The sequence below is a fragment of the Sus scrofa genome, chromosome 6 (assembly GCF_000003025.6).
Source record: "Sus scrofa isolate TJ Tabasco breed Duroc chromosome 6, Sscrofa11.1, whole genome shotgun sequence".
NCBI classification, from domain to species: Eukaryota; Metazoa; Chordata; class Mammalia; order Artiodactyla; family Suidae; genus Sus; species Sus scrofa.
Window position 1 is genome coordinate 164,645,151 of NC_010448.4, and position 24,374 is coordinate 164,669,524.

Consider the following 24,374-nt stretch of genomic DNA (forward strand, 5'->3'; position numbering starts at 1 on the left):
CTAGGTCTTTTGCCTGTTTAGGTAAGTTTATTCTTAAGTGTTTTAATCTTTTCGATGTGATGCTAAATGGGATGGTTCCCCTAAATTCTCAATCTCATCTCCCCATGTAATTACATAGAAATGCCTTTGACTTCTGAGTTTTAATTTGGTATCTGGCAACTTACTGATGCCCATGACTTTTTAGGCCCCATCCCTCTAGAAGCACTCTCTGCCTGGTGAGTTCCTATTCGCCCTACAAGTCCACTGAATTTTTTTACTTTTCCCCTTCCCTGGTTGTCCCAGTCACTCTTCATTCTTCCAGGACAACCTTTGTCATTTTTATTGTACTAATACCATTTTCGGCCTTTACCTGTAGAGCCAGAGAAATATTTGCTGAGTGAATGACTGAATGAACGAATGAGTAGTCACAGGAGGTACACAGGAAATGTACTAACATGCCAACTTTCAAAGGAGCAACGGAGGCTCAGAGAGTACATGTTGTTAGCTGCATGTGTGGTGAGGCTGCCCTGGGGCTGGGGCTCCTGATTCCAAGCCCAGAGCTCCGTCCACTGGCACAGTCTCCCAGGACACAACCACACAGTGGACTGGGACAAGCCGTGGGGGGACCTGGCAGAGGCAGCTGAGGCTGGCAGTCTGAGGTCCAACAGAGAAGGGCTGCGAGCTCAAGGATTTCAGCTGGGACTCTCAAAGGCCGTGTTCCTCTGGCTACATCACCTCTCCTCTCTGAAATGGGTTTTGACCTCTGAAAGGGGGATAACGATAGAGGTAACCGCACCTACTGCACGTAGGGCAAATGAGCCAGTGAATGTGTGGGAGTCAAGCAAAGTTCATGTCTGCTTTGCTCGCAGCTGTGTCCCAGCACCTAGCCGACTGCCTGGCAGGTTGCAGATGCTCATGAACTCTTTGGCGAGTGATGTGGAGAAGGAAAAGTGGGTTTTGCACGGCCTTTGTCCCTCTCGCGGACAAAGCTTTGCGCACATATTTTCTCCATAGTTAGCATATCTGGAGGCCCAGCTCTGACCTCTACCCTCCTCACCACCCTCCCCCAGGTGGGCGGGGCCATCCTCCCTGACTAGGCTGGATGCTCAGGGGAGGTCAGCCCCAGTCAGGGACAGTCAGCCATCCAGAAGCCCGTGCACCATGACGGTCCCTGCCCTGGCCAGTGTCTCTGGGCTCCTGCAGGTGGCCTCCCTGCTCGGGCTGCTGCTACTTCTCCTCAAGGCAGCACAGCTCTACCTGCGCAGACAGTGGCTGCTCAAAGCCCTCCAGCAGTTCCCGTCCCCTCCTTCCCACTGGCTCTATGGACACAGCAGGGAGGTAGGTAAGAGGGGACCCGGGAGTGGGAGGGCAGGGAGGGCTGGGCACTCTCGGAGCATGGTCACGGCCAGCAAGTCCAAGGGACAGAGTTTCGTGTTTGTTAGCAGGTGGCCCCATGTAAGAAGCCAGCTCACCTCTCAGGTAGTGGCTCCTCATCCCAGTCCGGGCAGCTCCCTCGCTCACAGGACCCTGGGCTGGTGTCCTCGGCTCTGTCACACACTCCTTCCTTCGGTGCATCTGCAGGCTGTCCCGGCAGCCCTGCCCTTTGAGGACAATGGCTCTTCCTTCCCGAGTCTCTCCATCTTCAGGCTCAGCAGCTTCAGCTCTTCTCACAGAACAGTCTTCTAGAGGCTTCCCTGCCCCAGGGGTACCATGCCGTACTCTCTGCCTTGAGCTTGCCTGGGAGCCCAGACATTTGTCTGAAGGATCCCGCCCTCTGCCTCATTGTCCCTGGAGACAACAGACAGCAATCTGAAAACTTGTCAGCTCTCAGGTACCAGGCTCAGCTGCTTGTTGCAGGTGCAATAAGCTGTAGGGACAAGGAGGCTTAGCTTCCTAAGACTCAGAGATGTTCCATACAGCAGTTTCAGAACTTCAAGTCTCATAAGTTGCTGGCACACTTGAGCCAGGATTCCAAGATGGCGTCAGGGAGGGACAAATAACATCTGAGTTGCATAATCGCCCACCTGGGCTCCGCCTTCCCTGGACTCCGAGCTCTTGCCGCAAAGCAAGTAATACCTCAGCCCCTGGACCCAGCACAGAGCCTGGCCCAGAGGGCCATCAGGCCACTGTGTGCAGTGACAGAAAGGAGGGAAAGGAGGAGCTTGCAGGCTGAGGAAGGGCAGCTCCCACCCACCCAGCTCGGGCAGCACTGGCCTGGTCGAGAAAGGGGCCACACGGAGAGAGGCTCACCGAGGGTTGGTGGATTAAACAAATGGTAGGGGGAGATCAGGGACTGCAGGGAGCAGAGGCCCCTCTTTCCAGGCAGCCTGATGAGAACAGAGTGGAGCCATGATGGGAACTGGAAGCTGCCAAGCCCAGAGGCACTGGCCCACTCCCTCCCTCCTTCCCCTCCCTAACCTCCTTCACCCCAAGATGCTCAGGGGCCTCCCCACCTGCCTGTGCATTCCAGCCTCTGGAACTCTGCTCCGTGAGCCCCTGTGGCCTTGTCTGGTTTCCATCACCCCTGCATGATCCTCTACTCTCACGGCCTCTTGATCCTTCTGTCTCCTCCACGAGACTGGGGGATGCAGACGGACAAGGATCTAGAGCCACAGCCTAAATCAGTGCCACAAACCAGGGCCTGGCACGGAGTCAACCCTCAATAAATATGTGCTCGACGAAGGGACCTGGCCCCCAGGAGGGCAGGTTGCCCCAGAGCTGGGAAGTCCTGACTGTCAGAGGACGCAGGCGGAGCGTGGGCCCTCCAATGGGCAGGGAGTGGCTGTGGGGTACATAGAAGCCCGTGAAATGGAAGCTGTCCGGGCCCCGTGGGGTCGAGAATGCCAAGGGCAAGAGACAAAGCTGAGTCTCAGAAGTGGAAGAGAGGCAGTTGCTCTGTGGCAAAGAGGCTGGGGACACCACGCAGCAGAAACAACATGGGCAGAGGCGCCGAAGTGAGAGCAGACTGAGCCACCACGGAGCAAGGGCAGCGGCATCTCTGGGAACCCAGTGGCGGGGCCTGTGCAATGGCCAGGGTGTCAGGAGGCAAGGCTAGAGAAGGGAGAGGCAGAAAGCAAAGGCCTTTGTGAACCACACGGAGGCGTTTCAAAAGATTCCTGAAGGCAGGGGCAATTGCACAAAAGCTGCTGGCTGTTGGTAAGTGAAAATAAGATGAAAAGCAACATATCAAGATTTCCAGTGGCGACTCGGCAGGTTAAATCCTGACACAGTATCTGTGAGTGTGAGGCTTCTATCCCTGGCCTTGCTCACTGGGTTAAGGATCTAGTACTGCTGCAACTGCGTCACAGGTCTGCAACTACAGTTCCAGTTCAACCCCTAGCCTGGCACCTTCCATAGGCTGCAGGTGCAGGCGAATAGCAAAAAAGAAATCCATACATCAAAATCTTAAATCAACACCCTTCTCATATGTATACATACAGATTCTGTCCTACAACTGCCTAGACGCTTATAAAGTAAAATAACTTTATACACACACGTGACTACTGGGATTTTTTTTTTTCACTTAGCCATATACATCCTAAACATAATTTATTATAAACAAACATTTATGGTAGGAGGGATCAAGACGGCAGAGGAGTAAGATGTCGTGCTCACCTTCCCCCACAAACACAACCCAAAACACATCTACACGTGCCACCATTCACACGGAACATCTACTGAACGCTGGCAGAAGAACGTAAACCTCCCAAACGGGCACAGAACCCTCCACATATTGTGTAAAAGAAAAGAAAAGAGAGCGAGAGAAGGAATCACGAGGATGCGAGCAATCCTGAGAGGGAGCTGTTAAAGGGAAAATGAACCCACGCCATGGGAAGACACCTTTCCAACGGGGAGATAAGCCGAGATGGAGGGACCTCAGAGTCGCCTAGAAAAGCTCAGCAGCTGGACTGAGGAGGGCAAAGCAGAGTGAGGGCTGCATAGACCATCTGTACCACCGCCCCAGATGGCACAGCCTGAGACACTCGGGCGGGGGCTGGGTGCTGAGACTCAGTCTCTGAAAGTCAGTTCCCGGGAGAGGACCAGGGTTGGCTGTGTGGAGACAGCCTGAGGGGCCAGGGAGCACTGTGCCACGGGCTGGGGAGTGGATGCCACAGCCGAGGGAACCCGGGAGGAGATCTGGACCTGCAGGAGAAGCAAGGCGCCATTGCTGGGGAGGGTGAGAGGAGGAGGGGTGGACCGCCATAGGGATGTCTTTCCCTGCTCACACGCAGACTCTCAGAGGGTGGGGTGCCACTGGCTCAGGCTATGGATGGAGAGAATCTGCCTGCTCAGGCTACAGGAGGCTGGGGGCCTCTTGTGTGGGCCACGGGTGGCCAGGCATCTTTGGGTGAGCTAAGGGAAGCGGGGAGGCTAAGGGCGACACAGTGCCTCTTGTGTGAACTACATGTGGCAGGGACACATTACAGCAGTCATCTCAGAAACCAGAAGGAGGCCTGGCCTGCCCCCCATAGGGGTCTGGGAATAGGCTCCACCTGCAACCCCAGTCACCTCAGGGGTCGGCAAAAACACAGGGCACCGCAACCGACCACCACCTGCTGTTGCTCTCACTCCCCTGGGAACACACCCACCCTGCTGCTGCCACTGTCCAACACTCTGGGCACTGCAACAAACAAGGAAACAGACCTCTGCAGCTTAGGAGACACTGAGTTCAGAAGGGAGATAGTGAAGACCCTGAAGGAATCAAGGGTGAGAATCAAGAATTAAGAGTGGATCTAAGCAGTAACGCATATTACTTTAGAAAGGAACTCGAAAGTACAAGGAGGAACTAAGGAATATTTCAAAATTCACTTGCACAGATGCCAACTGAGCTAAGGTCGCTAAAAAGCAGAAGGAATAGTGCAGAGGAACCAATCGGTGACGTGGAAGATAGAATAATGGAAATCACCCAGTCAGGATAGCAGACAGAAAGCCAAATGAGAAGTCATGAAGCAATATAAGAGATCTATGGGATAATATAAAGCAGGCCGATCGATGCATGATAGAAATTCCAGAAGGAGAAGAAAAAAGAAAAGGGAATTAAAAGCACATGTGAAGAAATCATGTCTGAAAACTTTCCAGACCTAAAGGAAACCGTTACCAAGATACAGGAAGCACAGGGGGCTCCAAAGACGTTGAACTCAAAAAGGCCCACACCAAGACATAATAGAATAACAAACGGCAAAAGTTAAAGGGAAAGAGAGGATTCTAAAGGCAGCAAGAGAAACACAAAGTGTTAACTCTGAGGGAACCCCCGTAAGGGTATCCGTCGATTTCTCTACAGTAACGCTATAGGCCAGAAGAGACTGGCAAGATATATTCGAAGTTCTAAAAGGGAAAAATATGCAGCCTGGAACAAACTACCCAGCACGAATACCGTGTAGAATAGGAGGAGAAAGAAAGAACTTCTCCACCAAACAAAAGCTAAAAGAGTAAAGAAGTGCTAAACCCAGTCTAAAAGAAATACTGCAAGGGCTTCTCTGACTAAAGAAGAAGCACAAAGAAATGGGAGGGAGGAAATCACAATGGGAACGCAGTCACCTCAATAAGCCAGCATACAGATCTGAAGGGAGACAAAGATAACCTACTACGAAAGGGACAAGGGACAGGAGAAGGACAAACACGAAGGGGTTAATCAAACTTCAAAATCATAAACCGTGGGGAAGGAAAGCAAGAACATCTAGACTCTTTTTTAAATAATATATTTAAATATATATTTAAATATACTTTATATATGACTATCGGGTTAAGCAAGCAGATAGAGGAGGGGGTTAACATACTGGAAAAACAGGGCAACCACAAATCCAAACCACATTGCACTCACAAAAACTAAACAGAAAAGGACAAAACCGTAAAATAAAAGGAAATCACCCAGCCAAAAAAGGAAAGGAACAAAGGAGAAACCTAGAATCAACAAGGTTTAAAATGGCAATAAATACATTCCTATCAATAATTACCTTGAACTCCAGCGGTCTGAATGCTCCAAACAAACGACGCAGAATGGCAGATTGGATAAAACAGCAACAGCCTACAGTATGCTGTCTTCAAGAGACTCACCTAAGGGCAACGGACACATAGAGGTGGCCGGTGAGGGGATGGGAGAAGATAATTCATGCCAATGGACAAGGCAGGAAAGCAGGAGTCGCAATACTCAGACAAAACAGACACCAAAGTGAAGGTCAGAAAGAAGGACAAAGAAGGACACTGTCTGACGATAAAAGGATCCATGCAAGAGGAGGATGTTACAGCCTTCAATACATATGCCACCAATATAGGAGCACCCAGATACATCCGGCAAATACTAACAGGCAAAAAAGGAGAAATGGATGGGAATACAACCATAGCAGGAGATTTTAACACCCCACTCACATCAGTGGACAGATCCTCTAGGCAGAAAATCGAGAAGGCTTCAGAGATCCTCAGCGATGCAATAGAAAGATAGACTTAGTGGACATTTTCAGGATATTACATACCCAAAAAGTCAGAATAGTCTTTTTTCAAGGGCACATGGAACATTCTTAAGGACTGACCGCATACCGGGGCAGAGAACTATCCTCAACAAATTGAAGACTACAGAAGTTCTTTCAAGTATCTTCTCTGATGTATCACCAGGGCATGAAACTAGAAAGCAACCACAGGAAAAGAAAGGAGAAAAAACAACTGACAGCATGCAGCTAAAAACCAGTGGGTCAATGAGGAAATCAAAAAGGAAATTAAAAAAATACCTCGAGAGACAAAAGACAATGAAGACACAACCATTCAAAATCTATGGGATTCCGCAAAAGCAGTGCTTAGAGGGAAGTGCATAGTGACACAGGCCTTCCTCAGAAAAGAAGAAAAATCTCAAATCGACAACCTAACCCACCACCTAGATCAATCAGAAAAAGAAGAACAAACAAAACCTGAAGTCAGCAGAAGGAAGGAAACCAATAAAATAGAGATTCAAAAACCAGTAGAAAAAACTCAACAAAAGACAAGAGCTGGCTCTTCGAAAAGGAGCACAAAATTGACAAACCTCTGGCCGGACGCACCAAGAAGAGGAGCGAAAAAACCCACAGAGACAAAAGAAGAAATGAAAAAGGAGAAATCTCCACGGTTACTGCAGAAAAACCAAAAACCGTAAGAGAATACTGTGAACGATTACAGGCCAACTGATTTGACAACCTAGAAGAAATGGACAACTTTTGAGAGACTCACAACCCACTAAACTGAATCAAGAAGAAACAGATCAACTGAACGGAACCAATCACTAGAAACGAAATTGAATATGAACAATGGACGACAAACACTCCCTACAAACAAAACACCAGGACTGGATGGCTTCATAGGCAAAGTCTACCCAACGTAAAAAGAAAAACTTATACCCATCCTTCTTAAACGTTTCCAAGAGCTTGAAGAAAAAGGAACATGCCCAAAGACATTCTATGAAGCCGCCATCACCCTAATACCAAAACCAGACAAAGACACTACCAAGAACGAAAATGGCAGGCCAATAGCTTTGAGGAATACAGACACAAACATTCTCAACAAAATTTGAGCTAACCAAATCCAACAACATACAAAAAAGATCACGCACCAGGAACAAGTGGGATGCATCCCACTTTCACAAGGATGGTTCATCACATGCAAATCAATCAGTGCCATACACCACATTAACAAAAGGACAGTCAAAAACCACATGATCATCTCCAGAGACGCAGAAAAACCATTTGAAAAGGCCCAGCATCCATTCATGATAAAAGAAAAAAGAAAACAAAAACAAAACAAACTCTTACCAAAGTGGGTATGGAGGTGACATACCTTAACATAATGAAAGCCATTTGTGACAAACCCACAGCAAATATAGCGCTCAGTGGGGGAAAGCTGAGCCCCTTCCACCTTCCCACTGAAAGCTGGAACAAGACAAGGATGCCCACTCTCACCTCTCTTATTCAACATAGTGCTGGAAGTCCTAGCCACAGCCATCAGACAAACAGAAGAAATAAAAGCTATCCAAATTGGAAAAGAAGAGGTAAAATTGTCACTGTATGCAGATGACATGATACTACATGCAGAAAGCCTAAGGACTCCCCACAAGAACTACTCCAACTGATCAATGAATTCAGCAAAGTAATAGGATGGAAGATCAACATTCAGAATTAGCACAGAATACAGAATGCTAGGAACATTCTGTATACTAACAATGAAATATTAGAAAAGGAATACCCAAATACAATACCTTTCACAACTGCACCCCAAAAAATCAAATACCCGGGAACAAACCTGACCAAGGAGGTGAAAGACTTATAGGCTGAGCACTATAAAATATTAATCAAGGAAATTGAAGAGGATCCAAAGACATGGGAAGATATTCCATGGTCCTGGGCTCAAAGAATCAATATCTTTAAAATGGCCATACTACCCAAAGCAATCTGCAGGTTCAATGCAATCCCTGTGAAATTATCCGTGACATTCCTCACAGAACTAGACAAACAATCCAAAAATTTGTATCACCATAAAAGACCCAGAATTGCCAAAGCAATCCTAAGGAACAAAAACCAAACAGGAGGCAGAACTCCCAGACTTCAGGCAATATTACAAAGCCACAGTCACCAAGACAGTGTGGGACTCGTGCCAAAACAGACATACTGACCAGTCAAACAGAAGAGAGAACCCCAAAATTAACCCAGAGCCCTACGGCCAATTAATCTTCAACAAAGGAGGAAAGACTATACATTGGGAGAAAGGAGTTCCCACTGTGGCTCAGGGGAACCAAATCTGACCAGCATCCATGAGGATGCAGGTTCGGTCCCCGGCCTCACTCAGTGGGTTAACGATCCGGCGCTGCTGTAAGCTTTGGTGTAGGTCGCCGACGTTGCTCCGATCCTGTGTTGCTGTGGTTGTGGTGTAGGCCTGCAGCTTCAGCTCCAATTTGACCCCTAGCCTGGGAAACTCCCTAAGTTGTGGGTGGGGCCCTAAAAAGACAACAAAGAAAAAAAGAAAGAAAGAAAATGGGGGGGGGGGAAACAAAACAGTCTTTTGAGCAAGTGGTACTGGGGAAAATGGACAGCCCCTTTGAATCAATGACACTGGAACACAACCTCACGTCATTCGCAAAAATAAACTCAAAATGGACTAAATACTTAAACATAACACAAGACACCGTCAAGCTCCTAGAAGAGAACACAGGCAAAACATTCTCTGACATCAACCATACAAATGTTTTCTTAGGTCAGACTCCCAAGCAACAGAAATAAAAGCAAAAGTAAACCATTGGGATCCAATCAAACGGACAAGTTTTGCACAGCAAGGGAAACCATACTAAAAAAAAAAAAAAAATACGACCTAAGGAATGGGAGAAAATAGTTTCAAAGGATCCAACTGATGAGGGATTAATCTCTAAAATAGACACTCAACTTAGACAACTCAACCATAACAAAAAAACCAACAACCCAACTGAAAAATGGGCAAATGACCTGAGCAGGCATTTCTCCAAAGAAGATATACAGACGGCCAACAAGCACGTGAAAAAATGTTCAGCATCACTCATTACTAGAGAAATGCAAATCAAAACGACTCTGAGGTACCACCTCACACCAGTCAGAGTGGCCATCATTAACAAGACAACAAACAACAAACGCTGGGGAGGGCGTGGAGAAAAGGGTCCCCACTACACTGCTGGTGGGAGTGTAAACTGGGACAACCACGATGGAAGAGGGCATGGAGGTTCCTCCGAAAACCCAGTATAGAATGACCGTATGACCCAGCAGTTCCACGCTTGGGCACATTTCCAGACAAAAGTTCCCTTGAAAAAGACATGTGCACCTGTAGGGTCACTGCAGCGCTATTCACAATAGCCAAGACATGGAAACAACCTCCATGGCCCTTGGCCGATGGATGGATTAAGAAGATGTGGCATACAGAATGGGAGAACACATTTGCAAATGAATCACCCGACAGGGGATTCATCTCCAAACATTGATAAACACCCCCTGCAGCTGAATACCAAAAAAACAAACACCACCATCAGAAAATGGGCAGGAGATCTAAACAGACAATTCTCCAAAGAAGACACACAGACAGCCAAAAAACACATGACAAAATGTTCAACATCACTCATTACTAGAGAAATGCAAATCCAAACCACGATGAGGTACCACCTTACACTGGCCAGAATGGCCATCATCCAAAAGTCTACAAACAAGAAGGGCTGGAGAGGGTGTGGAGCAAAAGGAACCCTAGTACACTGTTGGCGGGAATGTAAAGTGGTGCCACCACTGTGGAAAACAGTCTGGAGATTCCTCAGAAAACTAAACATAGAACTACCATTTGATCCAGCAATCCCCCTCCTGGGCATCTATCCAGAGAAAACCATGACTCAAAAAGACACGTGTGCTCCAGTGTTCATTGCAGCGCTATTTGCAATAGCCGAGACATGGAAACCACCTAAATGCCCATTGACAGAGGAGTGGATAAAGAGGATTCCACACGGCGGAATACGACAGAGCCATTAAAAGGAAAGAAATAATGGCATTTGCAGCAACGTGGATGGACCTAGAATTTAGCATGCTGAGTGAAGTCAGTCAGACAATGAGACACCAACAGCAAATGCTATCACTGACATGTGGAATCTAAAAGAAGGACACAGTGAACTTCTTTGCCGAACAGATACTGACTCACAGACTGTGAAAAACTTATGGCTTCCAAATGAGACAGGTTGGGGGGCGGGGGGATGTACCGAGGGTTGGCGGTGGACATGCTGTAGGGTTTGGTTATGATGATTGTTGTAACCTGTAAAAGCAATGAAATCCATTAGGTAAAACAAGAGAAGAAGAAGAATTGGTATAGATACACAATGATAAAGACCAACGAAATAAGGCCATTTGCAGCAACATGAACGTACCGAGAGACTCTCACGCTAAGTGAAGTACGTCAGAAAGACAAATACCATATGAGGTCACTTATATCTGGAATCTAAAATACTGCACAAACGAATCTTGCCACAGAGAAGAAACTCGTGCACTTGGAGAACAAAGCAGTTCTTGCCAAGGTTGAGGAGGTGGGGGTCAGAAGGAATGGGGTCTGGGGTTAATAGATGCAAAACCATTGCCGTTGCAGTGGACTAGCGATGAGATCCTGCTGGATAGCACAGGGAACTAAATCCAGACACTTGTGATGAAACACGACGGAGGATAGTCTGAGAAAAAGAATGTATATGTAAGTGTGACTGGGCCTATTTGATGTACATTAGAAATTAACGGAACACTAAACACACTCTAATGAAAAGAACCAAAAAAAAAAAAAGTGAGTGATTATCTCGAAAAAAAATTTATATGTGTACTAGGATAATATTGAAAACATATTACAACGAGTATGGTAAAATACAACTAGTATATAAATTTCATTTTAAAAATGATCCATTTTATTCCCTAAAAGAGCAAACTGTATGAAAAATGCTTACAGAGTAATACAAGATTGTCATCAATAGTCTATGCAAATGCCAGACAAATGACTTCCAAAGGTTTCCAGCACCAGGGAGTCGGTCCCTGATGTAAGTTTCTATAGGCAGTACAGGGTGATGGCCCATACAAGGCTCTTCATGACAATGGGACAGAATCTGGACCTAGGACAAGGCTGGACAGCCAACGAGGTCTGGATCAGAGCCCAGGTCATAAGAAACAGTTCTGAAGGCTTAGTCCTGCTGACAGATCCACACCTATCTCCCTGTAGCCCTCCTGCCCTCCTCCCTAGCCCTGGAGCCAGAAGAAGGGGTTTTTTGACTTATCTCTCCCCCGCTGACAGTTTCAACAGGAAGGTGAGCAGCAATCACTCCTGAAAAGGATAGAGAAATACCCAAGTGCCTGTGCTCGCTGGAGTGGGGAACAAGAGCCATGGTACTGGTCTATGACCCTGACTACATGAAGGTGGTCCTGGCAAGATCAGGTGAGAGGGAAACCCCCATCCACATGGGAGAAAACCCTCCCTCCTGGGTGCATGGCCCTGGGTCTGTGAAATTCCAGGAGAGACTGACACTTCAGCCATCAATGCCTCAACTCTTCCAAACATTCTCCCAGCCCACAAGGCAGGCCAACGCCAACAGAATTTGCTCAGAGTGAAAGCTTAACCAGCTGGGTGGAGCTGATTTCGGTCTTCTGTCTTTCCTGCCTTCTTTCTTTCTTTCTTCCAACCAAACTGAGATGACGCCAGATCTGAAGGACAATCCCCATCCACACTGATTTCCACTGGGCACGTCTCCCTCTTGCCTCTCCTGGGTCATGGGGTGGCTACAACACTGCTAATTATAGGGAAACCATGGCATTCCGTCTTAGGCTATGACACTGAGGACAGAGGTTATGCTTCCTGCCAATTCACCATGTCAGTCCTGTGGGTGTTCTTCTGCTGGGACACTGAGTCTGCCTTCCTGAGCCCACGGGGACCAGCAAGACAGAGAGAGTCTGGACTGGGGGCGGGGGAGGCAAGTGGGAGGTGGCTTGAGACAGACTGCCAGCTGCCATTCATCAGGAAGGGCTGGCAGGCTCTGGTCTGGACCACAGCTGCCTTAGGGCTGCCGGCCATGTTTCGTCCCCTCCATTTTCCTTCCTTACCTTTCAGACCCCAAGAATTCTGTTGTCTACAGATTGCTGATCCCCTGGATTGGTAAGTACATCTAAATATACATGTAGTCCCCGCACCAGTTAGGTTTGCCAAGGGCTGCCTCATTGGATCGTGGAGAAAAACAGGTGCCTGGCACCGAGTTACCACCCTCATCTCTGAATAAAGTCTCGTCTCTGATACAAACCCCACCCTTCCAAATGGTGCTGAGAGTCCTCCTGAAGCTCACCCTCTTCAGCATCATTTCTGAGGCCTCTCCAAAGTTCTCAGCATGACTTTTATTTAGGTCATTTTATCACCTGCACTCGTATATCTTCAGAACCTTTATCTCGGAGCTGCCCTAATCTCTGGCTTGATGACCAGGCTTGGGGGCCATTCACGTTCCTGAAGTGAAGTATATTGGCCTTTCCTGCCTTTGCCATGATGCGCCTTCTCCGAAAACCCTTGCTTCTTCCCGAGTTGTCCCTGGTCACCCATCTGATCACGTCTCCCAGACCAACACACACCCCCATCTGTCACCCAGGCTGTGGTTTGCTCCTGTTGAATGGGCAGACGTGGTTCCAGCGTCGGCGGATGCTGACCCCAGCCTTCCACTATGACATCCTGAAGCCCTACGTAGGTCTCATGGCCAAGTCTGTCCAAGTGATGCTGGTGAGTCCATCCCTGTCTCACCTGAACACACTCACCCCCGGCACAACTCACAGAGTCCACTCTCAGACATTTGTGTCCCTCAGGCAGCCATCAGGCAGGCCTCCAGAATGAGGTGCTAAGAACATGCTATGAAATGGGGCTCCCCCAAACGGGATGGGACAGAAAAGCACCCAGGCACCAGCTTGGATCCACAATTTGCTCCTTGCCCTGGGAGCAATGGTCGTGGTGAATTCAGGGTCGACTCCCTGACAATCACGACCTCTTCCACAAAGTGGACTAGAGCAAGGGTCTTTCTTCAGGATCACAGGGTAAGCTGCAATGGCCGGCCTGGGGAAGGCAGCTCAGGGGCAGCGAGTAGATGCCAGGATGCTGCCCAGGAGGACTCTGGCCTCAGTGCCAGGGTTTCGGAATGGAAGTGAGTCACCCGTGGGAGGAAATGTAGCCAGGTCCACACTCACGGAGCTGGACCACGATAAACACCACCTCCGATCTAGACGGTGGACCACCAGACCTCAGCTAGCACTGGATGAGTGAAAGGAAGAGAAGGACCTTGTGTCCATTCCTAGGGGCCCCAGTATAGACCCTTAGGCGTTTTCTTGCCTTGACAAATTTACTTGCTGATGTTGGAAGTCTTATGGCCAGTTCCAACCTCAGGACACACAAGATCCCCCCTCGTCCTGTCAGAAACTCTGCTTTCAGATCTGCCAAAAGGAGGTTATCATCATGGACTGATCCTAAAACTTGGAACTCATTAGGAATATATAGAAGAGAACAGAATTAGTTAATTACACACACACACACACACAAACCGTATAATTATGTAATAGGGCTGAAACAGCCATCAGATTACTCACGTGCTTTACAGTCTCAAGGTGAGAAACACACACCATTAGAAAGTTGAGACATCTCATCAGAAGACGTGGAGAGGCAGAGAGAGAGCCCGGCCTTGCCAGCACCAGAGCAGAGCAGGGTCACTGTCCCCCTCCCACCACAGGACAAGTGGGAGCAGCTCGTCGCCCAGGACCCACGTCTGGAGATCGTGGGACCCGTCTCCTTGATGACCCTGGACACCATCATGAAGTGCGCCTTCAGCCACCAGGGCAGCGTCCAGACAGACGGGTCAGTGACACACCTGCAGTGGCAGCTGCTTGTTCTCACCAGCTGGGGAGGACCACCCTGGCAGGCACTTGGGACAGCGGGATGCTTTTCAGCACAAAAGGCATCATTCGGCAGGGAGCCCCCCACCACGGGCAAATTCCAGCCCAGACCAAACCCAGACTCAGTCACACATCCTGATCCCCGACACAGGGAGACGCCTGGCCACTCAGGCCACTGGTGAAGGGCAGAGGGTCTGGAGGGCTGTGGGGCAGAAGGACAACGGCCTCAGTGCTGCCTGTCCCCACTGACTGACACCTCCCCCTAGAGCCCTACTCCTTCTCCAATTCAGGTCTCCCACCAGTAAAGTCTCCTCTCATCCTCTCCCTTTCAGGGATTCCCACTCCTACATCCAGGCCATTTGGGATCTCAAAAATCTCTTTTCTATCCGCACGAAGAGTGCCTTTCTCCAGAATGACATCATCTACAGGCTGAGCCCTGAAGGCCGTAAGAACCACCGTGCCGCCAGGATAGCCCATCAACACACAGGTTCCGCTTCTAGTTCTGAGTTTCTCCCCTCCTTCTTCGGGAACTCCTGGCCTTGTCCCTGAGGTAAAGAGAGTATCCTGTGTCCTTTTCAGCAGCTGAGACATCGCCACGCTGGTTGTCGCCTTGGCACAGGGACTGGGGACTAAGATATCAGGGTGGCAGGTGCTGTGCAGGGATTTTCATGGGTCACTGCTTGGTGACAGCTGATTCATCAGCCCCTAGGACCTGTGTTATGGGGGAATCCTGGCTTGTGTCGCATGAGGCTGGAAGTCTCAGCCCAGACATGCCAAACCATGCCCTCTCTCATCCTGATCCACCCAACACCCAACTTGGGCCACGAGGGGCAGTGGGGATACCCTGGATGATATACCTGGCCCCCGGAGCTCTCAGCTCAGCCTGGGAACCGCTGTTCCAAAACAGACCGAGTGATCCAGTTGAAGAAGGCGCAGGTGCAAAAGCAGGGAGAGATGGAGAACGTGAGGAAGAAGAGGCACTTGGATTTCCTGGACATCCTCCTCCTTGCCCGAGTGAGTGTTGGGGGCATAGGCTTGAGGCTTTGCCCAGAAGCACAGAGGAAGGGGCAAAGCTGCACTCTCCCCCTGCCTCCTCAGATGGAGAAGGGGAACAGCTTGTCGGACACCGACCTCCGTGCCGAAGTGGACACGTTCATGTTCGAGGGTCATGACACCACAGCCAGTGGCATCTCCTGGATCCTCTATGCTCTGGCCTCCCACCCTGAGCATCAGCAGAGATGTCGGGAGGAGATCCAAGGCCTCCTGGGGGACGGCACCTCCATCACCTGGTGAGTGTCCCAGAGACGGAGAGCCCCGCACGGACCGCCCACCCCCCACCCCCAGCGAGTGGAGACTCCCCCGTTCCCCAACTCTGCCCAGCCTCAGGATGGCCTTTGTTCAGGGACCACCTGGACCAGATGCCCTACACCACCATGTGCATCAAGGAGGCCCTGAGACTCTATCCGCCAGTACCAGGAGTTAGCAGAGAGCTCAGCAAGCCCATCACCTTCCCTGATGGACGCTCCTTACCTGCAGGTATGAGCGTCACCACACCCACTAACCTCAGCATCTCGCTGAAAACATGGGAGATCAGACATCCACATGAACTTGCCCACCAGCCACACTTGCAGACCCATTCCTGCCTCAAGTTAATTGATATTGACTCTCTATTTAGGATGCGGTGGTGAAATGCTTGATATAGAAATTGAACACAGCAAAAGTTCAGCATACAAATGCTAGCCCTAGAATGGCGTCTTCTCATCGAGCCCTCAGATTCAATTTCCCTGGGACCTGAAGAATTGGGAGACAAGGAGACAAAAGCAGGGGAAGATGTGGTTCATTCCATAAGGGGTCCAAGTAATGAGGGAGCTCCGGGAACCCACTGTCCCCAGGTCAGGTGGCCAGTCCCTGAGGAGCCCTCAGGGGGATGCAGACAGCAGCTGAGGACCAGGTCTGAGAGCCCTGCCATGGCTGGAGGCCACCCACTGGCTCACCTCCCACTGGGACTGAGGCCCAGCCCTGCCACCTCCCGGCCGTGGGGTCCTAGACCTGCCGCATGGCCTCTCTGAGGCTCGGGTCCTCATCTAGACACGTGGGTAGGAGTGCCTTCCTTGAGGACTGCTGTGAGGAGTCGATGCGTCAATGTTTATTCCTCAGGGGCTCCCGGATGGCACTTGACAAGTGGGAGTTGTCACCCGAGTCACTCCTAAAAGGAAGCCTCCAGGTCTTTGGCCTCTCAGGGCTGGGTCATGGTTCCGGGCTCCTGGTCTTTGATCCCCTGCTCTGTCACCTCCAGCCCACCTCCCCTGCCTCAGCCTCATTCATTCAGAGTGATGGGGAGTGGCTCTCATGGCAGCTGCCAAGTCTTCTGTGCAGGCACAGAACCCCTGCTGCCACGGGAACCATCAGTCTTCTCACCCCCTGCCCTCCCCACAGGAATCACCCTCTCGCTCTCCATTTACGGCCTTCACCACAACCCGCAGGTGTGGCCGAACCCAGAGGTATGAGGAGGGTCCCCGGGAGGAGGGATGGGATGCTGTCCCCAGAGCAACACCTCCTCCCGCTCCTTCCTTCTCTGGGATTCTTGTCCGCTGTGGCTGAGAGGAGTTTGACGCCACTTTCCTGGCCCCTGTGCTCTCTCTGCAGGAGTTTGACCCATCCCGGTTTGCACCGGGTTCTGCTCGACACAGCCATGCCTTCATGCCCTTCTCAGGAGGATCCAGGTGAGCCCCTCTGGACTTGGGTCAGCAGCGTGTCTCTGGGTGTGACCCCACGTCTGTCCCCACCTGTGTCCATATGTGCTACGTGCCGTCATGCCCTTTATGTTGGTGTGTTGAGAAGGAGGCTGTGTCCATGTACAAAAAGGCCTTCAGAGCACGCCCCCCAGTTCCTGACCTCCGGACTCTCCCAGCGGCCGGACACATCTCCGTGTCAGTGGCCTTTCCAAAGTGTTCTGGGGGTTTCCTCACTTTAGGCGTGTGCCTTTTCAGCCGTAGAATTTTTCATGAAATATGAAGGTCAGATGTTTCTTTTACACAAATCTCAGTTACCTTAAAGGTGATTTTCTCTCTTCGCCTGTTATTGATCCAGCCCACTGCCCCTTCTGCTCCGTTCCCCAATCTGACGCTCAGGGTCTCACTGCGATATAAATGGGTTTGGGTTTCCAGCTGCCTTCCCTGTCCTGATTGTTCAAGCCAAATACGTGAACGGTGACTCTTGCCCCTTGAAGCCAGTTTCCAGCCCACTGCAGGGTTCTCTATTTTGTGCTCTCTCCCAACAAAATTTTGACAGCGCATTAATATTCACATAGCCCTGGCACCTTTTCCAGTGAGAAAAAGTCTTTGTATCTAGCGGGAGTTATATGCTACAATCCCAGAATCGACATAGCCTAACGCTGGCAAAAAAAAAAAAAAAAAGAAAAGCAGGAAACGGAGGGCAATCAAGTGCTTTTGAGAGAAAATATAAAATATTACATTCTCTTTGGATACGACAATTGCATTTGTAAGGTGCCTTATAAAGCACACTTGAAATAGCGCTTGAGCAGAGTGATAGGCTCCAAAGTGACTGCTGAGAAAATCTTCAAAGGCTGCAGAGCTTCCCACGAAAGGGTAATTTCCAGACCTTTGTCATTAGCAGAAACAAGTTTGAAGTTCATCCATAATTCTGTGAAGTAGTCAATGTGTGAATCAAGAGTCCAGGCCTTCCTTGTAGACATTGTCTGCACACACTGAATCTGTCACTAGAGGGCGGGTTGTACTGGGCAGTTCACTTCTAAGGTCAGAATAAATATTGAATTTAAAAAAAAAAAAGGAGTGCCGGTTGTGGCGCAGTGGAAACTAATCCGACTAGCAACCGGGAGGCTGCGGGTTCGATCCCTGGCCTCGCTCAGTGGGTTAAGGACCAGCTGTTGCTGTGAACTGTGGTGTAGGTCGCAGACGCAGCTCGGATCTGGTGTGGCTGTGGCTGTGGCCCTAGGAAAAGACAAAAAAAAAAAAAAATGGACATGGACTTTTATTTCACTGAGAGGTTTTTTCACCATCCTTAGCTTGATTCAAGCATAAAACTATTTACCAAGCCGCTCTCTGTGTGCCAAACCCTGTGCTTCAGAAACCTGAATACCTCGAACAAAAACAACCTAAAAACAGATTGGGACTTGAAGCCAATTTTTTAAAAAATAAAATCACTCACCTGGTATTGGACTTACTGAGACTCAGGTTCTTTGCGCCTCAGAGCAGGAGCAATTCATCAAGAGACCCCGTGATAGGCCAGCAATAGATTTATTAAGGTAGAACCCTTGTGAGGAATACGAGCCGCCAGGCAAGAAGGGTCAGCCCCGAGGATTGGGTGGGCTACATCCTTATAATCCAAGGAAGTGGCGAGTGCGAAAAGACCCTCCGCTTCCTCATTCTCTAGCAGACCGCAGGCTGACGGCATTCCCTCCTCCTTCCTAGCCTGTAAGAGAATACTTGACCCTCTGAGGTCCAACCAGGACTGCCATGGTGCTTATTCCAACTGCGGAAGGGTGGTAACATACGCTAAAATAGGTTGACTCACCTCAGGTTCCCAGAAAGAGAGTCTCCTGCTTTGGAATAGCATCCTCCCCGGAACTTCCTGTCCTTGATCCCAAGGCTCATGATCTCGATGAACTTGAATGCAGGCCTTTTACCTTTCACTGGCCAACCTGAGGCGTAGCTCCTGTATTTACTTATGATTTCACAGTTCATCAGTTCTGCTTCATTTCACAACACGCCAATGCCTCTCTTGAGCGATTAATCACTTGCAGTGTTCTCCCAAAGTTCCCTGGGTTTTTCTCTCTATCTGTGGTCCCCTCCTGGGGGACTTTGGCAAGCACCTGTATAACTAACTGTCCTACTCTATCCATGTCACTTGGAGATGCGAACACAGAGCCAGAGTCCCTGGCCCTGCCTCCAAGCGTTCAGAGTCAAGAAACAATCGCTGGGCAGGATCCAGATGGCAGAGGAGTAAGACGTCCTGCTCACCTGCTCCCACAAACACGTTGCCCGTTGACACGTTGAACGATTCACAGAACAGCTGCTGAACGCTGGCAGAAGTCCTTCCACCTCCCAAAAGGGCAAGAACCCCTCCACATAAGTGGGTAGAACAAAAGGGGGAAACATGAGACAGAGAGAAAGAGAAAGGAGTCAGGATGGGACCAGCACTCCTGAGAGGGAGCTGTGAAAGAGGAGAGGAACCCACACCCTCGGAAGCCACATAACTGTCAGAGAGATCAGCCAAGACGCAGGGACCTCAACGTCACAGAGAAAAGTGCAACAGCTGGACTGAAGAGGGCAAAGCCGAGAGAAAGCCGTGCAGACCACCGGAACCACCTCCTGGCACCCCACAGCCTGGGATGATCCCCTGGGGGCTGGGCGCTGACACTCAGGCTCCAGAGGGCAGTTTGCTTCTGGGGAAAGGACTCGTGTTGGCTGTGTGCAGACAGCCTGGGGGGCTAGAGAGGGGCTGGCCAGCAGGGTGCCACAACCAAGAAAAAATAGGAGGAGGTCTGGGCCCATAGGAGAAGCAAGGTGCCCTTGCTGGGGAGGATGAGAAGAAGAGGGGCAGGCCACCATAAGAATGTCTTTCTCTGGGCACTCGCAGATGCTTGGAGGTCAGGGCTCTGGGTGGCTAGGCACCTCTTACGTGGGAGAAGTGCAACGGGGTGCCTCTTGCCTGCTCTACAGCCGATGGGGGCAAACCAGCCAGAGCTGAGCATGGTCCGCCACCACCAGGGCTCTGTGGACGGGCAACCCGATCACCTCAGAGGTAGGCACAGAGGATTGCACTGCAACCCAACGCCACGTATTGTGGCTCTTCCTCCCCTGGGAATGCACCCGCCCTGCCACTGCCAATGCCACCGCCAAACACTCCGGGAATTGCCTAAACCTGCCTGAGACTCTGTGCCACCTCCCAGGGCCCTGCAACCCGGAGCAGCCTGTGCCATCTTCCCTCGGGTCCTTGCCACTGTCAAGGGCCCAGCAACCAGACACTGGCTCTGCCCATGGCCTCAGCGTCCCTGGAAGCATGCACAGCACCTTATCAAGGAGATCACAGCCTGTGCACAGTGAGGACAGGGAGACCAAGCATCCAAACCCTCAGCCAAAAATAAAGGACAAGCTCTCACAAAATACCCAGGGGCGCGCTTGCATATAAACCGCCCACCAAGCCTACAGGAGTTGTTTTCCCTAAACTCACAGATGAAGAAAAATGTAAGCAGAATGAAGAAGCTCAGGAACCACTCCCAGTTAAAAGAGCAGGAGGATTCACCTGAAGGAGCAAACAATGGAGCAGACCTCTGTAGTCCATCCGACACTGAGTTCAAAAAGGAGATGGTGAAAATGCTGAAGGAATTAAGAGCAAATATGTAGGAATTAAGACCAGACATAAGCACGACCGCAGATTACTTTAGAAAGGCTCTAGCAAACACGAGGAGGGGCCAAGAAAACCTAGAAAACGTGCGGAGATGCAAGCGGAGTTAAAGGCACTTTGAGCAGAATGAGTAACGCAGAGCAACAAATTACTGACTTGGAAGATAGAAGAATGGAAATCACCCAATCAGGACAGCAAACAGGACCAAGGCTGGGCAGCAAGACCAGTGTGACCTGTTAGGAAAGGGGGTCGGGCCGGGTCACTCGGACAGCCCTGAATGCCCTCTTTCTGGCCAGCGCTCAGGGGCCCGAGCCGGCCCTGCCCAGAACAGGCTTTGATAGAACTTCTTTCTTCTTCCCTCCCTGAACCAGGAACTGCATTGGGAAGCAGTTTGCCATGAACGAGATGAAGGTGGCTGTGGCCCTGACCTGCTCCGCTTTGAGCTGGCACCAGATCCCTCCAGGAAGCCCATTGCCACTCCAGAAGTCGTGTTGAACTCCAAAAATGGGATCCACCTGAAGCTTCGCAAGCTCCCGTAACCGCTGGGGGGACAAGGACAAGCTCTGAAGGCCTCCTGCTGGCCACCCTGTCTTGCTGTCCCTCTCCCCTGTCCCCTGCCTCTTTGCCCCCTTCTCTTGGGCCACCTGCAAGGCGACTTCATGCCCTGCCTCCTGCCTCATCGGACATTCTGCCCTTCTCCCTCTCACCTCTCTCCAGGCTCCCTGTCTGTGTATCTGTCCATCTGTCTCTGAACCACCCGGATCTCTGCCTGTCCACCTAAATAGCCACCACCTGCCGTCCTCCAGTCGGTCTGCCCTCTCCCTGTCCTGCCTTTCTGCTTTTCTGTCTGTCCATGGATTCATTTCCTTTTGCTGCTCCAATAAGTTCCAACAAGCTTAGTGACTTAACACAACACAAAACCACCCTCTGATGGGTCTGGAATCAGACGTCTGAAATGGGTGTGGCTGGACCACAGCAACGATGTCGGCAGGACCCCTATGTAGGGATGGGAGAGAAACTCTCTCTCTCTCTCTCTCTGCCTTGTTGAGGCTTGAGAGCTGCAGTCCTTGCATTCCTTGGTGCCTGGAGGCTCCTCCACGTTCAAATCCAGTGCCATCTCTAAATGGCCCTCTAGGTCCGTCTTCACATCACCTGCACTTTCATAAGGGCATTGGTGGACTCACGGGCCCACTCAGAGAAAACACAGCTATTCTGAGGCTCCGAGAATCCCAGGTGGATGCCTTGGGCAGCCATTGCTCAGCCTGCCAAATCCTGGGTGGCTAGCATCACTCTGGGCCCCCATCTGTCCCGTGCCTTGGGGGTCTACATGTTTGTCCCTCACGTGGCCTCCCTTCTGTCCGACTCCCTGATAAAGTTCGCTGTGTCACCTGGAGTCTGTGTGTCTTCCTTTGAGAGGCGATGGCTGGATGGAAGAGAGAGAAGGAATGGAAGGGAGGAAAGACAGAGGAGATGAGGAGGGGAGGACCCCAGCAGGCTGAGCGTGTCCCAGTGCCCCTGCCACCTCCCACCCTGGGGCCCTGAGGCCCCACACCCTGCCCAGAGCCTGAGGCTCCCGATGCAGCTGAGTTAGGAGAAAGGGCTCGTCTCCAAAGGCTCAGAGGGGAGAAGCTCACACCTGTCACCCCTCACCTGTCACCTGTCAGGAAGGAGCCTACCCCTCCCTGCTACTCCGCGGTGGCTTCCTCATACCACCTTCTTCAGAGTGGGGCCCAGCCAGAGCCCCTCTGCTCCTGAGCAGGAAAGCCTTACAGGCCTGGGGGCAAGTGAGGGCTCAAGGGCTCAGTGCTTCATTCCCAGTGAGATTGGACAAGAACCCAGCCTGACCGTGTCACCAGTCCCATCAGCCCTTCCTCCCGCATAGGGCTAGCAGGCTCCTCAGTGGCACAAGTGGACAGCTGTCACAAGGCAGCAACCAGGTGGCCACAAGTCTTGGCCAGTGTGAGAGGATGTCAGACCCTAGGCAGAGACCAGCCAGTGGGCCCTCCCGCACAGGACAGCCCCTGTAGCCCTGGCTTGTCTGCTGGGCCACCCTGAGGGAGGAGGGGCCTCTTCCACCCGGTCACTCTTGGAGACTGGGTTTGGTCCATTCTCCCCCAACCCTGGGCCCTGACCAGCCCCAGGCCCCTCGCACTCCTTCCCCAGCCTCTCTGCAAGCACCCCTGCACTCTTACTGGTTCTGCACAAGGGTCCTCCTCTGATCCCCACCCTGTCCTTCCCAGCCCAGGGCCCTCGGTGCCACAGGAGACCTCCCTTTGTCCTCTCCGGTGGGGTGATGCCACCATATGCCTGCTGAAGGGACATCACCCCAGCTGGGACCTGCAGCTGGGACCTTCAGCCCAGTCCCCTGGTTCCTAGCTCACTGGGCTAGTTCATTCTGCACAAGAAGGGCTCAGGTGGATGCTCAGACCTGGCAGGCCGTGGGCCACGAGGTTTACCAGGGAGCATCGTGGGAAGGAAGCTTGGCAAGTTCCCGGGTGTGAAGTGATGGAGAGTTTTCACCTGGTCCCTTTCAGAGTGTGGGATGATGGTCCCTCATCTCTATTCTCTCCTAGTGCTGAACCAAGGGGCTGAACCAGTAAAGGAAAATCTAGTCACTTCGAGTCTGGGGTTGGGAGGGGCGGGCTGTGGATCTCTGAGAAGGACCAGTGAGTGAGAAATGTTGGGATGGGAGGGGCTGTGTGCAGGTGCTACCTGGAACCTGACCTCTTGTTTGGACGGGCGTCTAGACTGCAGCCCCTTAGCTTGTGTGAATCACTTGCCACAAAGCTGGCCAAAGGGCGAGGCTGTTGGATTAAGCACATTTCAGCTGGGTGGGGCAGCAGGTCAGGAGGAAACTGGAGGCTCCTGAGAGAGCTGTGTTCAAGCAATTCTTTACAAAAATCTTTTGTGTTCTACTTTCTGAACTGTGGGCCTTTGATGTGATCTTGGGGCAGCGAGTCATGAAATAGGGATGGAAGAGCCTGAAGATGAAGGTATCGCCATCCCTTGCTCTTTCATGTATGATCTCCACGGCTTTTTGATGTTTATTTTTGACTAGGGTATGGTTGATTTCCAGTGTTAGGCCGGCTTGTGTGGTACAGCCTAGTGACCCAGTCATACACATGAACACATTCTTTCTCTTGTATGATCTTCCATCACGGTCCTTCCCAAGGGACCGGATAGAGTTCCCGGTGCTATATACAGCAGGACCTCATTGCTTACCCATTTGAAATGCAAGAGTTTGCATCTACCTACCCCAAACTCCCCATCCATCCCTCTTCTTCCCCCTCCCCCTTGGCAACCATTGGTCTGTTCTCTTATGTCCATGAGTCTGTTTCTTATTTGTAGGTAGAGTCATCTGTGCCAGACTATAGATTCCACATATAAGTGATATCATATGGTATTGGTCTTTCTCTTCCTGACTTCTTTCACTTAGGGTGAGAGTCTCTAGTTGCATCCACGGTGCTACAGATGCCATTATATTTTCCTTTTTATGACTGAGTAGTATTCCATTGTATCTCTTGGTATTACCACACAACTCTTAATCCATTCATCTGTCAATGTACGTTTTGGTTGTTTCCACATCTTGGCTATTGTGAATGCTGCTGCTAT

At 50.7% G+C, this 24,374-nt stretch overlaps 1 pseudogene; it reads left to right on the forward strand.

The window, feature by feature from the left end:
* LOC100627844 lies at window positions 1,077-22,155 on the forward strand (annotated as a pseudogene).